Raw genomic sequence first — 10878 nt, forward strand, 5'->3', positions numbered from 1 at the left:
CTATAACAAACAGAAATACCAGACCAGCTTATATATGACCAGCTTCTTTATATAGTATACTCATAGGTAAATGAACATGAAAGTACTGAGGAAGACTGTAGTGGGATTTACAGTGTGATGTACTGATGTCCCTCACAGTGACGTTGTGAGTTGAAAAGCAGAATGTGTGAATCTGTGACTTGAGAGAGCGCAGCTGAGCACTGGTGGCACTAATGAGAGGTCATTATCACAGAGTTGTGGTTGTAAGTAGTAAAGTAAATAAAACACATACAAATAAAATTTGAATTACACATTTGAAACTCTCAGTATATTTATGTAAATATCAAATCTACAAATTTTGGGATATTTTTCCTGTAATTCTAAATTTCAAACTACAAGTCAGAATGTCACGGCAGTAGCTGAACTCACACGGAGGCACAGGTTAGCAGGATTAACACAACTTTATTGCACAAACCATGAAACTGCAAGGACAATTAGACGTGAACTATGAACTGAGAATTATTACGTCTGTAAGGGTAATGTAAAGCAATAACTAGAAACAAAACACAATTGCATTACCAAGACAACTAGACCATGAACTATGAACAAAGATTTCCTAAGTCTGTGAGTTTGACGTGAAGCTATGATTAGAAACAAACATAATTAGACTGAAATAATTCGGTAGAAAGGCTAAAGCTCAGGGGCATGAAGGAAAGGCACGGGCTTCAGGGAATGCAACCGGGAGTCTCAATACACTGCAAATAGAGGAGAGTGGATTTAGTGGCTGAGTCCATACAATCCAGAGGAACTATAATCAAAGCAACAGGGAAGGTGGGAGGTCCGGGTGAGGCGGCTGGGTTCTGAGAGCGTGGGAATCCGTGGAATGCAATGATGGCGGCTGGAGGTCAGGCAGGTGAGGTGAGCAGATCAGAGCTGCCAAGCATAAGCCAGCGACAGCAGAAAAGGTGAGTATTGTCTGGGATGTAGCGTGGAAGTCGGCTGAGCGGCTGCAGAGAAAAAACACAAAGTGAGTTTCTTTCTATAACAATCTCTTTTTACGCAAAAGCTGTGACAGCCAGCACTAACTGTGGTTAACAGAACACTTGGTGAACAGCAGTGGTGAGTGCTCATCTTAAATGCTGGCAGCTCAATTTCCTGTAGGTGTGGAGACACATCTACACCAACAAAATAAAAGCCTATACCAACCAAACCATAATCATAATAAAATAACAAACTGAACGTAAGTTACCATAAGTACCATTTAAAAAAGTGAAGTGAAAAATACTCCTTCAACCTTAATTACCTGAAGCTCTAACATCTAATTAAACAAACATTTATAGCGCTAAAACACTTTAAATCTTTACTAGAAAGTTAAGCCTGCCAGGTGAGCAGGCAGGCAGCATGGACACCCAAGTCTGTGAATGCGAAAGCCAGAGAATGAGGTGACGTAGGATTTTGAAATTCATACCAAAGTGAGACAGGTAAGTGTCTCACTTTGGTATGAGACTCCTTGGAGACCCCTACATAAATATCCATGAACTATGGATGGATATGGATATGGATAAAACACCACTGTTTTAGTGAACAGTGGTGTTCACTAAAACAGTGAACACCACTGTTTTAGCTAATCACATTTTATGTATGTGGCTCACATGCACACATTTTATGCGACGACTGCATACATATTAGGAGGATCAGCCGGACGCTGATGGTATGTATGTTGTTGCCATTGCACAGAATTTGTGGATGTTTTATCTGCTTAATCTAACTTGGTTGTCCACTTAGAGGACTTTTGCTGTGGCATCACCTGTTGCTGCTGGGTCGGGAAGGGCTCCTTTCTAGGGGTGCAACGATACACAAAATTCACGGTTCGGGTCGATACTTTGGTGTCACGGTTTGATATTTTTTCGATACAAAAAAAATGTTCATGCTTTTTTAATTTGTCATTTATTAAAATTATAAATATATATTTTAACTCAAACGTACAGTTTTTAAATTTAATGTTGCTGAAACAAAAAAGTTATAAAAACAATAACTCTATTTGATCGAGAAATCACTCATCTTTGGAAAAGAGAGTTTATTACAGAGAAATGTCTCTTTCCAAAATAAAACCTACACTATACGCTTCTTCTGGGCTATATTCTCAGCAGCATATTAGACATATCAGGTCCCCGTAGTGATGAATGAAGCTTTCTGAAACATTGAAGCTTGTATTGAAAAACGGTTCATTACTCCAAGCTTTTCAACACAGCCCTCTCTGGTGACATCTGGTGGCCAAAAATACGAAGAGCAGCTTGAATCCACAAAATAAAACCAACTGCTGAGTAATGATTGCCCACTCTACAGAGTGGAATTCTGTCTGATATTGGGCCACCGTTGTGTTGCTTTAAACGTGTATTTTTTGGGGTGACAAAAATGTTGTTAATTTCTTTAATAAATAATTTTGACCAGTATACTCTCCTTGTTTAAACATGCACCATGGCGTGGTCTTTCTTTGCTTGTGACGTCTTGATGTTGGTGATGTTGGGGCGACCGTGGCTCAGGGGGGTTGAGAAGCGCATCTGTAACTGGAAGGTCACCGGGCTCTCTGTCCTGGTCGTTGTGTCCTTGGGCAAGACACTTCACCTACCGCCTACTGGTGTTGGCCAGAGGGGCTGATGGCGCAATATGGCAGCCTCGCTTCTGTCAGTCTGCCCCAGTGTGTGAATGTGAGAGTGACTGAATAGTGGCATTGTAAAGCGCTTTGAGGGGTGCCTAGAAAAGCGCTATATAAATGCAATCTATTATTATTATTAAATACAATAATTGAAAAATACCACGTTACATATAATATACATATAATAATGTACAACACACATTATGCTTCTGCTGTGAGGTCCCGCCTCCATGTACTTATGCAGTTAATCGGTAGACGGGTATTTTTTTTATAAATAATATTACATTAGGGAAATTTTCCTATACATATTTTTGACCTGGGGGTAGAATTGATTGTGAACTTGCAAATTAAAAACATGGTGCATTTAAGGTAACCCTCTTCCATTTGTATTTAAGAAGAACATTTGTTCCACTGTGCGATGGCCGAACCTGTTCCTTTTATATTTAGATAATTTCTCCTGCCTTAAGGAAAATCCTTTCACATGGAACAGAAGAGGCTGGAGTGCAGAGAAACTGGTAGAGATGCAGTTATACAGTCTACCTGGGTCCCACAAACTCTCAGTTAAAGAGAATAGTTTAAGATTATTTCAAACAAAATGTATCTTTTTATAACATTAAATGTAAAGAGTCAAATAGAAGTCTTTCTAAAGATATTTAATAATATTTATATTATGAAAAGCAGATTTTTGACATTTTACGTTTTTCCCGTTGTCAGATAAAATAAACACGCACAAAACAAAAGCAAACAACAAGAACGCAAAGCTGGAAAACCCACCCGATTGACCAAAATCAACTCAAAATACTCCCACACAACAGAACCTCCTCTATTCCTCGCTGGCTCCAAATCACTCAGTTAAAATATCAGTGGTTTGCTATCTGTCACCATCAAAACACTCCACAAATCCCGCGAATGATTCGCTTCTATTGAATCAGATACCGAAGCAGTTAGGTTCTAAATGAAGCTTCGGGCGTCACTGATCACGTGACTCTGGCTAAACGAATCAAGCTTCGACACAGAGCTTCTGAAGCAGTGTGTTGATTTTTTTGACACACGCACCGGAGCGTCAGCTTCAAGCGGGCCATCACTACCTGCACCGTTTTGTATATACACCTGGTGGACTTGTAATAAAATTGTTGTGTGCATCTGTTCCTGGAGTCCTCTACGTCAGACCTTAACAGAATTAATTTATGGATACAGGTAAAAGATATGTAATCCCCTAATGTTTACTTGGTTCGTAGTTTGACTGACTTTGTAATCTGTCCCTCATACAAAAATAAATGTGGTATTTAAATTTAAACCGTTAACCTATGGGCATTCCTTAGCTCCATGTTAAAACAGTTTAGTATTATACACAGCATTGTTATAATCAAAGAAACTATCAGTACACAATAGCTGTACGGGCAGTACCTGACTACAGTTTAATATTGTTTGATTAAATAATTATTTATAATAGAAAGGACATCAGTCATCATAAAGAACAGTACAGGTGACCAGTTGCAATAAATGAGCATTCTGACAATATGTCAAATGACTAATATCTGAGCTGTCATACAGTGAAAAGCAGGGGTCATCCTGGACAGGTTGCCACACAAGGTAACACAGAGAGAGTTACACTTCTCTAACATGCTTAGGGGCTGGCCTTGCACAGAATAAATATAACTGAGCCTGTAATTTTTGCAAATTGTTAAACCCATTGAGCAAAGCAACATTGTCAAATTTTTGGTTTTATCCTAAAAATGTGCATTTATTGGAATACCACTTTAAATTCTGGGGGTTATTACAACTGACACTTTAGATTCGCAAATCTATTCCACCTGAACAGGAGGAGTAGGGGTGCAACGATACCCGTATTGATATTGAACCGTTTGATACAGTGCTTTCGGTTCAGTACGCATATGTATGAACAATACAAAATTTATTTTATCAACTTTTCTTCTGACGATGCTGTCTGTGAGCGCTCAGTGGATCTGCGTTCGACTAGTCCGCCTAGGCTGCACTGTCGAGCGCAGATCCACTCAGTGTTGCCAACTTAGCGACTTTGTCGCTATATTTAGCGAGTTTTCAGACCCCTTAGCGACTTTTTTTCTAAAGAAAGTCGCTAAAAAAGACGTGAAAGCGCGTATCCCTTTTACTCTCAACAAGCAGCGGGTGCTGTAACGCAGTCAGTTCTTCTTTTACTCTTATGCTGTTTTGTGGATCACAAGGTTTAAAACTACTTATAAGCACACACACACAAAGTAACTCCACCAGAGTGCCCAAACCCGGGTAAAGGAGCAGGGTTGGAATTGTGACATTAAAAAAAACAATAATTGCCAAAAGAAATTGAATTTGTAGTTCTAAATAAACTCTAAATGCATTTAGGACATTTTTTACTCACTTTATGTCTCTTCCACGATGTTATTTCTCTCTCCAACAACATAGGTTACAATTAGATTAGCATGACCAATTATGCAAATTAGGCGATGATGTCATTTAGCGACTTCTAGCGACTTTTAGGACAACCAATAGCGATTTTCCTTACTGAGGAGTTGGCAACACTGGATCCACTGAGCGCAGCGCAAGCTAGCAAGACAGAAGCTAAGCTCGTTGCAACATGGCAAATTGAACCTCCCCCACCCTCATTCAGATCTGGCCTTTGGAATTATTTTGGTTTTCATGTGACGTATGACCCTGAAGGTAAGCTTGTCATGGACAAAAGTAAAACAGTATGTCGGATGTGCCACGCAATGCTCAATTACATGGGTGGGGACTAGTGTGTTAGCGCAGTTAGTTCGTTAACGTGTTGGCCATCCAGCCCCACGCACGGGGCGATCCGCGGTAGCTCGTTAACGGAGATTTGCCGTGTTGTGGCATTAACGTCAGTTCAGATTAACGCTGACAGCACTAGTGGGAACACAATGAATATGACTGCACATTTACTCCGACAGCATCCTAGTGCAAAGACAAGTGGAAGCAGACAAAAACAACAAGCACGCATGCTGCAAACTTTACCCGAGTCATTTAGACAGCCGTTAGCACAGTGGTTCCCAAAGTTTTTTTGCTGCGCCCCCCTTTGTTTTATAAGAAAAATGTTGCGCCCCCCCCTCCCCCCCCCCTCGCATGCACACGCACACGCATCCTCCAACCACACACACACACACACCCATATTTTGCTCCATTGCGGTTTATTTCACACCTCAAACATTTAGTAAACAATTAAGCAAGTACAAGTAATCTGCAATAAATTACAGGTAGTAAGAAAATAAACTACTAACTCTTTTACGCCACGTCCACACCTACAAATACTTTTTGACATCTAAAATGAAGATAACACTGTATATATTGTTTTTTACTTTTATGCTTTGTGTGAACAACTAAAGTAAGTAAGTAAAGTTTATTTATTAAGCGCTTTTCACAGACAGGCAGTCACAAAGCGCTGTACACAAATATTAAAATAAACAATACAATCAATAGACATTATACACAATGTAAAAGATCAAATGTAAAGAACGTAAAGAATATAAAATATGTAGATCAGGGGTGTCAAACTCAAATACACAGTGGGCCAAAATTCAAAATGGAACAAAGTCGCGGGCTAACATTAATATTTATTGAAAAAAAAAATCTTCCTCCAGATATAAGAATGAATCTTTTCTTATGGACTCAAACAAGTTTAGCTGAAAAACTGAATATGGAACAGCAAAGCTTAATACTAAACAATATATATATTAGCTGTATAATACCAGTAGGCCTGCTCTAATAGTAATTTGGTATGGCTTCGCGGGCCAAATGTAATTAGGCTGCGGGCCAAATTTGGCCCGCGGGCCAGAGTTTGACACCTATGATGTAGATCAACAAAAGGCTTGTTTGAACAGAAAAGTTTTTAACTGCTTTTTAAAAGAATCCACAGAGCAACTAAGGTGTGTTGCTTATGAAATCCATGAAGTGCTACAGAGAAAGTTACGTTTTATTTATGTAATTAACACATTTTGAACTCTTAAAGAAATATAACAAAAGGAAAGGCACCCAGCTGAACTAAAATGATCCAGCAAACAAAAACTGTTGTGAGCCGCCCCCTTATATCGCCTTTGGGCTTTTGGAGCCTTGACCTGACTATTAAAAAGTAATTGGAAAAAAAGCTCTATGCTGCTGAAAAAGGAAAAATAGATATTTGCAAAATTCTGCCTAAATATGTATTTTACCTGGTTAATGTGTGTGGCGGGGAGTGGTCTGCAGCGCCGCTGCAGGGGAGGCGGACGCACCTGAGCGGCACCCGCAATCACGCCTCGCCGCCTTAACGTCTGTGCTCTCTCTGCTGTTGTGTTGTCGGGCTGTGAGCTGAAAAGCTACAGCCGGCTGTGTGCGTATAGCAACCGTGTGTGAAAAGTGGTCAGTAAAGAGATGCTGAAAAGCGTGTTCATGGAAACATCGTCGGGTCTGCCGTGATATGTTTACAATGGGGCTTCTGCTCCTGAACCTCTGCGCACAGCGTCTGCAAATCAGGGCTGTACGAAGTCACTTTCATCTTTACGCAGGACTGTAAGCTGTCATCTGTGAGGCGTGAGCGGTGTTTGTTTTAACATAGTTCATGGTGGAGCTGCTGACATAATGTGGATCCGAAGATCCATAACTGGCCTAACTGGGGTCGAAAGTCTCATAAACGCACGGTGTTTCGGCGGGTATACCGGCTTCCGCGAGAGTGACGCTTATTTTGAGCGGTGAAAAAATAATATAATATAATTTTATTTTTATATTTCAAAATCACAATAATCTTCCAATTTAGAACTACAAGTTAAAAAAAGAACTAAACACAAATAAAATACACTTCAGCTAAATACTTCTAATATATTTTCCCAAACCACCCGGAGCTGCAGTATAAGGACAAAAGAGCCGCATGGTTGCCGACCCCTGGTATAGTATGTATATCTCCAAAATGTCAGGAGTAGTTAGTCATTACAAGAAGTGTTTGTGAACTAAAAATCAAGAATGTGCACTGAAAAAGATGCAATAGGGTGGTTGTTGAATTTTCATAGAATTACTTCATATATCCAGCATGACTAGTTTAAATTTCACATCTAAACATATTTTTGTCTTTTAATTTCCACATATTCTTTAAGGATATTCATTCTTTTAGAATAAATCATGTTGAAAGGAAACAAATTAGTCATGCTTTATCCTCAAGCTCCGCCCCCTGGAAAGGTTGTGGAGGAAAAATCAGCTGCACTGTCCGCCATTTTTGTCTCTCGCTTTGGAAAATCTACTGTACGGTGGCCCCTAGAGACAAAGCACGTACAAACTCCAAAACACTTGCAAACTCCAAAACACGTACAAAATCCAAAACACTTGCAAACTAAAAAACACTTGCAAACTAAAAAACACATGCAAACTCCAAAACACGTACAAACTCAAAAACACTTGCAAACTCAAAAACACAACGGAAGTGCTCCAGGACGCTAGGGGCAGTGTTGAGCTTTTGTTACCTAGTAACTACACAAGCCAGGAAGTACCAATGACCGGATTTGGGGTTTGCAGCCTTAAAGGCCGCATTTTAAGGCCGATTACCTCACAGCGACAAGAGAAGGCTTTCCGAATTCAAAGGCTGCCCGAAATGCGGCCCTGAAATGCGTCCTTAATTTCCCTGAATTTTAAGGATGGGTCGGTGTAGCCTTCATGGCCCAACATATCCCAGACTTCATAGTGCGGTGGTGGTGTGGATAATTTTGCCGAAAAAAAACCAGTGGAAGCGGAGCGGAGGAAGAGTAAACTTTCAGAAGTAAGTACTGAATATTATGTCACTTATTTATGCGCAAATATTTTTTTAATGAAGAACATGAAACCATTATTGTTGGCCACATGTCGGGAAAGTTGACATTAGCGATGTTTGTACTTTCAGAATTAACTTGGTTTTAAAGCCTTTACTTTAATAAATATATATATAGTCGACCTTAATCTTACAGAGATTGTGATGATTTTGTGGATAATTAAAGTCAGTCATATATCCACAAACACAACAAGCTGAAAGTCAGTGATGCTGCTCGGTTTGCAGTCCTGAATATCACGGCACAAGCAGGATTCACTGCACTGTTAATGTTAGCTATGTTATATTGCTGCCTCTGTTCGGTGGTGTCGAGCCAAACGGACTTTAACGTGTGTTTGAACGAGCTGACGGTTCACTCGTTAAGCTGAAAGAAAGATGCTTTAATCACAGCAGTCACACATGTGTCCACTGTACCATCTGGGAACTCTTCTTGTTTTGTAATAACACAAACTAAATCCTCCTTCTTTTGTGCTGTTTTGTAGCAGTGTATACACCTGAGACTTTAACCTGTCTGTCTGTCCTGCACTCGCTCTCTGTTTCTTTCTCTCTGATTGTGGAATAAAAGTATGAACATGTGTTTATAAGTTACACTTGTGTTTGAATCCTGCAGCTTATCACACATTTGATTTCCATGTGTGACAACTGCAAGTGTCCAGAGTAGAGATGGACCGATCCGATATTACGTATCGGTATCGGTCCGATACTGACCTAAATTACTGGATCGGATATCGGAGAAAAATAAAAAATGTAATCCGATCCATTAAATATCACGAAAGCACCTCACAAAACTTGCAACACGCCATAACTCACCTCAGAACGTTAGCAGTATGCATCACGTGATAGAGCGGCTGTGGCATGCGGGACCTGTCGGTGGTCTAGCATTTGGAGCTTCGCTAGCAACCCGGCATTTCATCTCCGACAAAGTTATCCCGAGAGAAGTAAAGCAAGTGTGTAAGTCCATCTCTGAATGTTTGTAAAGCATTCCTGCGTTAAGCTTAACAAGCGACTGCCTCTTCTTGCTGCTACTTCAATCATGAAACTGCTTAATGATCAGCTGATCGGCTTTTCTGTGCGAGTCCGTGTCTCTTGTTTGTTTTTGGCCCACTTTGCACCAGAAAGAGGAAACCAGCGGCTGAACAACAGCAGCATGTTTAAGCTTGATCAGCTGTTGTTAGAATGTATTTAATATTACTTTCTACTCGAGGATCTTTTGTAGCTGACGGCTGGTAACTGTGCAGGGGCGGATCTAGCAAAGTTTAGCCAGGGGGGCCGATAGGGCATTAACAGGGAAAAGGGGGCACAAAGACATACTTTTCTTTCTTATTCTCATTTAAAATGTCGAGCTTTTAATAAATAATTATCTGACACCCAAAGTTTTAATTTGATGTAAAATGAATAGAAGTCAATTACTGTATATAGTGACTATTAAGTCTAATATAAATACCCTAGTAAGCTATAGTACTTTTTCCTTTGGGAAGGTACCATCTGTGCAGTCTGCAATTTTGTTGAAGAAAGATGTTGAATCTATTTAATATTTCTTGAAAAATAATTGATTTCTGTGCCTTTTTTTTCACACTGCATCAAATTAAGGTTGATTACGTCGATTAAGCATCATGAGGTGGAGCGTGAGGGGTGGTTCCCTATTTTTTATTTATTTATTTTTGTTGTTGCTGGGAGTTGGAACCCTATTAGTTAGGTTGCTTAATATTTACGCTAAGTACTCTTTAAAATACCAGAATAGGGAGGATGGTGTAGGTTCAAGTTTATTAGATTGATCAGTATTGCTGAACTATGAAATATTTTTTTTTGCATACAGGTATAACAGAATAGCTTTAGTGTAGTTGTTGTTTTAAACTTGAGTATGAACTTATACAAAATTCAGCAAGATATTTAAAAAACAGTTTTGTTGACTAAAAAACACTATATCGGATTCATATCGGTATCGGCAGATATCCAAATTTATGATATCGGTATCGGTATCGGACATAAAAAAGTGGTATCGTGCCATCTCTAGTCCAGAGTGAGGACAGACTGAGGGACCCACTGCTGCACATCGTCTGTGAGGCTTTGCACCCCTGATGATCCACCAGGACAAACTCAGCAGTGTGTGAGGAAGAGGAGGAGGAAGAGCCAGCAGCAGCTGACAGATGGAGAGAATAGACAGACTGTTCCCTGTTTGTGAAGGACTGCTAGAAAAGTTTAAAATAACTAATTGTCTGTCCTGAATCAGTCTTATTAGGTAATGTTCAAATAATGTTATCCTCCCAGTGTTTCCAGTGTGGGAGAAAGTACTCAGGGCCTTCAAGTTACACACTATGAAAGGCAGCAACAAGTTTAATGTTCAGAAACCTAAAGTATGTATCAGCAGCAGAATGGAGCTAAAAATAAATGTTTGTTTCAGTTCTATGAAGCTTTGAGTATTTTGGATCAGTAGCACTGCTGTGTT

The sequence above is a fragment of the Maylandia zebra genome, linkage group LG19 (assembly GCF_041146795.1).
Source record: "Maylandia zebra isolate NMK-2024a linkage group LG19, Mzebra_GT3a, whole genome shotgun sequence".
NCBI lineage: Eukaryota > Metazoa > Chordata > Actinopteri > Cichliformes > Cichlidae > Maylandia > Maylandia zebra.